Source organism: Pelodiscus sinensis, chromosome 31 (assembly GCF_049634645.1).
Source record: "Pelodiscus sinensis isolate JC-2024 chromosome 31, ASM4963464v1, whole genome shotgun sequence".
NCBI lineage: Eukaryota > Metazoa > Chordata > Testudines > Trionychidae > Pelodiscus > Pelodiscus sinensis.
The window spans coordinates 12825617-12831573 of NC_134741.1; positions in this window are offsets into that span (position 1 = coordinate 12825617).

Below are 5957 nucleotides of genomic sequence, written 5' to 3' on the forward strand. Positions count from 1 at the left end.
TATGAAAAGGACAAATCAATTTTCAGAGCAGAAGGGGGATGCGGGGGGGGGGGGGAGGGAAGGTAAATGTCTGTGAGCTAATGATATTAGAGGTGATAATTGGGGAAGCTATCTTTGTAATGGGTAAGATAACTGGGGTCTTTGTTGAGACCCACGCGTAGAGTGTCGAATTTCAGCATGAATGATGAGGAGAGAGCTGTGAGAGTAAGCATAGCCCAGAAAGGCATCAGGGAAACCATCCAGGAGAGAGACAGGGTAAATCCAGTCCCAGGAGCACAGGGGAGAAAAGAAACACAGAAACCATTCAACAGAAAATCCCCCATCAGCAGTCACCCTGCACTTGTAGTGTTTGTGAAACTGTTATTGAACATCAAAGAGCCCATACTGGAGAGAAGCCCTTCAAGTGCTCTCGCTCTGGGAACAGGTTCAGTGAGCACTCGCACTATATGAACCATCAAAAAATACATACAAGACACCCTCCCATAACTGCTCTGATTGTGGGAAAAGCTTAAGTAGCAGCTCACACCTTGTTAGATATAGGATGACCCATACAGCAGAGAAACCTTTCAATTGCTCTGACTGTGGGAAAAGTTTTATAGGGAGCTCAGACATTGTTACCCATAGGAGAACCCACACGGGAAAAACCCTTCTAGTGCTCTAACTGCAGGAGAAACTTCAGTAGCAGCTCACACCTTGTTAGACATAGGATGAACCACACAGGAGAGAAACCCTTCTACTGCTCTTACTGTGGGAAAAGCTTCAATTGCAGCTCAGACCTTGTTACCCATAGGAGGACCCACACAGGAGAGAAACCTTTCAATTGCTCTGACTGCGGGAAAAGCTTCAGTCAGTGCTCCTGCATTACTAGCCATCAGATAATACATACAAGTGAGTCACCTTATAACAGCTCTGAGTGCAGAAAAGGCTTCAAACACAGGTCAGACCTTGTTAAACATACCCCACAGAAGAGAAGCGGTGAGGAGTCCTGTGGTACCTTATAGACTAACCGAAGTGTTGGAACATAAGCTTTTGTGGGCAAAGAGTCATTTCGTCAGATGCCACAGAGGAGAGAAAACCATTCAGCTGCTCTGACTGTGGGGAAAGCTTCAGTCAGAGCACAAATCTTGTTAGCCTTCGGAGGACCCACAGAGGGGAGAAACCTGTAATCTGAGTTCCCTTTAAGTTGTCTGGCCAGGTGGCTGTGGTGCAGCCTATTAAATGCCATTCAAGCTTATAGGGCTTCGGTGGGGAGAGATACCTCTACCCACTGGTCTAAACCCTGGCCCACACCTGCCGTGACCAAAGGACAGTTGGCTATCTCATAGCCTCAGTCCCAGAGCTACCATGGCAGGGAGAGGTGTGTCTTCCTCCTCCCCTTTCACAGTAGCACCTAAACTGGGGAAGTGAGAACTCATGGGATTCTTCTCTCCTCAATGTAGCCTTTCAGTGACCTACATGTCAGTCCCCTCCATCTTTGAGATGATACCCCCAGCTTGAGCCCTCAACCAGTATTCCCTCTAAGATTTTCCATCCACGAGTGGAGCGAGTTTTTTCTTGAGCACAAAGAGTGACATCCTATATGCTTGTTCGGATCTGTACCACCATGGCGCGCGCGCGCGCGCACACACACACACACACTATTTAAATTATGGAAGAAAAATACTGAAACAAAGGATAATTAACAAGGTGTATAATCCTGCACACACACACCCTGAAAACTTCCCAGTTTGGCACCCAGTCTCATTCTCACTCAACCTTGCTCCACTGGTCCTGCATCCGTGAATTCCCCATCTGCTGCACCCCCATCCTCTGCTCCCTTTACCACCATCCCTGCATTATGCCTCTTTGCCCCTAATTTCTGCAGTGTCCCCGTCATCCCAACCCCTGCACTTTCCTCCCAGTCTAATCCAGTGAAAGTGCAGTAATTTGTAAAGCATAAAAAATGAAATGCTCCATCCCTTGCCATTGACTCTGAAGCTCATTCTGCAGTTGCAAGTTAATGACATTCAGAAGATGAATTTAGGGATATGAGCAGAAAATTTCATCCAGCTCTTTTTCGTCAGTCCCCATCACTACACTGTATAGAGGACATATAACCAATAATTAGATTATTTCTTATAGTATCTGCATACTTTAGAGCCCTGTGAATCACAGAAAAGTCCCTTTAATATGTCATTATCAGTTGCATATTGATTTAGCATGAATAGAAAATAATCAACATCCATTAAGAAAGTTTTAGTTGCTCCTACACAGTGCGTGTGAGAGAGTGAAATTGAGAGAAATAACTTCCACAGGGAAAAAAATAGTCATTGACACTATCAACACTATTGAGGTGATTGATGCCTTTACAAGTGAGAAGACTATAGAGGATCAGACAGAATTGTTCTCCTTGACATGGTTTAGGCCAGTGGTCCCCAACCTTTCGGGGCTGCCAGGCATCCGGGGTTAGGGCTACTCATGCGCCGGGCGTCCACGGGCGGGGCCACTCGCGCACCAGGCATCCACGGGAGGGGCTGCCCATGTGCCACATGCCCGGGGCCGACACCATGCATGCGCCGTGTGCCTGGGGCCGGCACTGCGCATGCGCTGCGCGCCCAGGGTAGGGACCGCCCATGTGCCGCGTGCCCGGGGCTGGCACCACGCATGTGCCGCGCGCCCGGGGCAGGGGCCACCCATGCACCGCATTTCCGGGGCTGGCACCGCGCATGCGCTGGGGGCGGGGCTGGCCCAGGTCATTCAGCAGGCACACATAAATGCCCCGGCGGGCGCCATGGCACCTGGGGCACCACGTTGGGGACCACTGGTTTAGGCTCTTAAATATGAACAGGGCCCAGGACATTTCTCTAGTCATTTGCCATCTATTTAATCCCTCAGATAACCTGCAGGTTTACCTTTTGAGATCCTGAGGTGGAGCTCTTTAGTGAAGTGGAGCTGGAACCAGATGTCCTCACCACACGGCCCCGGTCACTAGAACAGCCCAGTTCCTCACTAACACATGTCCCTGGCTCTGGCCTTGGCTGCTGAAGCAGCTTCTGGAACCACCCCACCACCACATCACTCTAGGCTGGGGCCACCAAAGCCCGGGTGAGGTGCACACCGGCTTCCCTCTGGGCGGGTGGGAATCCTGGGAGGAGGTGGGTGCAGGGGATTCTCTCACCCCACTGGACCCTGTCCCCACTGGAACCCTTACCCGACCAAGGATCTGTGGCCCATGGAGGACTTTAGTCATGGGTGAAACTTGACGCCTTGATGTCTCTTCTCCCTCCCAAAGTCAGGGTCTTGTCTCCCACAGCTTCAGCTTCAGCATGGAGCCACGCTGGTGCTAATGCTGCTCATGGGGAAGGGAGCAGGTTCCTCAGTGGCTGGGACTGGGCGGGGAATGGCCAGTTGTTACTGAAGGGGAAGGCTAAAAAGCAGCGACGTTGCTGAGGGCACAGGAGAGCAGCTGCGGCTGGCCTGGCATTGCTGTGGACAGCCCTGGGGGAGCTGTGCAATGTGACTGTGGCTTGCAAAACAGCAACTACAGAATCCCTCTCGGTGAGTGTGATAGACTCCAGCTGGCCTGGTCTGAATCCGGCTGAAGGGCTGGATGGCCCCACTCCTGGAGTGTCAGAGCCCCTGTCCACCGGCCATGTGTTTGTCCCCTCCCCCACCAAGCAGGGCAGGGCCCATGCTCCCAGCAGGAGTCCCAGCCAGTTACAGGCACCTTGCTTGCACCCAGAGCACTGGGATGACCATGGAGCCGGAATGGGCAGCCCATGTGTGGTACCCAGGAGCTCTCCCCCTGGGCTGTGATCCCCAGGGGACTTTCACACACATGTGTCCTGGGGTCACTACCTCCCTGTCACTCCAAACCAAGCAGAAATGCTCATCTCTTGCTCTCTGCAGCTCCTCTTTCTGCCCTGGCAGGTTCTGCCCCTTCTCCCACTGGTCTGGGCCTGGCATCCCGCCCCGAACTGGAAACACAGAAAGCCCCTTGGCATGAGCCTGGGCAAACTAGAGGCCTCAGACCTGTAGTTTCTGAGAGGCTTGTTTGTGCCTTGCCTTCTCTGCCCTTGGTGGCCTGCTCTTCCGACTGCCTCATGGGTGCTGCTCGGCAAAGGAGGCAGCAAGGCAGGAGTAGGGGGAAGGAACAAGTCCCCCTGAGGCCGACAGCTCGGGCTTAAGACTCCAGCCCCAGCACAAAACCTTCAGCTGGGCCCGTGTTGATCCCTTCTGCCCCCGCACAAGCTCTGAGGAGACAGGAGGCCTTCTCTCTCTGGCTCCCAGACCTTTTGTTTTCTGTTGCCCAGGTGCAGGGACCCAGATTCTACAACACTCACAGGCCCCACAGCTGGGGGCTGGTTTGATGCTTCAGCCCATGGCCCAGCAACAAGCCAAGTTTGCTGTGTGAATTCTGTGGGATTGGTGATGTCAGGCTTGGGCACTGGGATTATTTACCAGTTTCCCTGGCCCTGGGGCACTGCTGGGCTCATAGCTGTCGTAGCTGAGTGGTTAGTGTGTTGGGCTAGAAATTTCATAGGGTGTCCTTGCATAAGTTTAAATCTGCTCACAGTGAGGCGTGTGTTTTGGCCACACCCCTAACCAGGGCAACAAGCTACACAACCCAAGACATTCCCCATACTCCCCGTCCCCCATCAATCTCCTTCTGCTCCTTTCAGAGAGATGCCTGGGATGGTGCCTCACACTGGGTCGCTGAGGTCTCAGGCAAACTCTCAGCTCCTGCCCCTCCCCCAGTGCCCAATGGTTCAGCCTTACCCCTAGGCTATGTCTAGACTAGCATGATTTTCCACAAATACTTTTAACAGAAAAGTTTTCTAGATTGGCACGGACACTTTTCCGCAAAAGCACTTTTTTGTGGAAAAGCATCCGTGGCCAATCTAGACGTGCTTTTGCGCAAAAAGACCTGCCATTTTCGCAATTGGGGTTTTTTTGTGCAAAACAAATCTGAGCTGTCTACACTGGCCCTTTTGTGCAAAAGCTTTTGCGCTAAAGGACTTTTGCCCAAACGGGAGCAGCATAGTATTCCCGTAAGAATCACTGATTTCTTACATGAGATCATCAGTGTTCTTGCAGAAATTCAAGTGGCCAGTGTAGACAGTCTAGACACAGCCCTAGAGTGTGACAGGAGCAGTGTGGGCCAGAGACACTTCCCCACAGGGGACAGTGGGGTGCATATGGTGAGGAGCAAGAACCCAGGTCATCAGGTCAGTGGGTTGGGGGCAAAATGAGAGCCCTGCCAAAAGTTTCTTTTCTGTCCACTGGAGAAGGCAGCTGGTCCCAGGGCACAAGTCCCTTTGAGCCCCCAGATGAAGGAAGAAGCTGAAAGAGAGGAGGGATGGAGGCTGGGCCTGCACAGGGTCTGTGCATGATGGAGCCTCCTGCTACCACATCTCTGGTCTCCTTTCTGCAAAGCCCTTGGCCTCTTTCTGGTTTCTGCTTCCCTGTCCTTAGCAGGCAGCTAAAGGAAGAGAGGCCACCATCCCAACTTTTTCAGTGGCTGGCATGGGGCATAAACTCACAGCACTGGCATTATTAGCACCATGCACTAACCAGCAGAGCTAACCAGCCCACAGGTGTTAGCCTCACAAGTGGCCCTTTCAGAAAGGAGCCTCAGGCAGCTGCAGGGATGCTGTGGGCTCTGGAACAAGGTGCAGAACGCTTGCTTAGCATGCAAGAGGTAGTGGGATGGATGCCACATTCTCCAGTGGCCCCTCCTTCTTCCGACTTGCTCTCCCCAAAAGCAAGCCATGCTGGAGCAGAAAGCTGCTGGGCCCTGGCCTCCCTTTACCTGGCAGTGACAGGAGCAGTGGGGACAAGCTCCAGGGGGGCAGAGTTGCTCCACTGGGGCTTTCAAAACTAGACTGAAAGAGCCATCTTCTCCCCCCTTCTTGCGTGCAATTTCTTTTCTCTTCTTTCAGTCCCACTCATGTCTCCCACAGCCCCAGCTTCTCTGC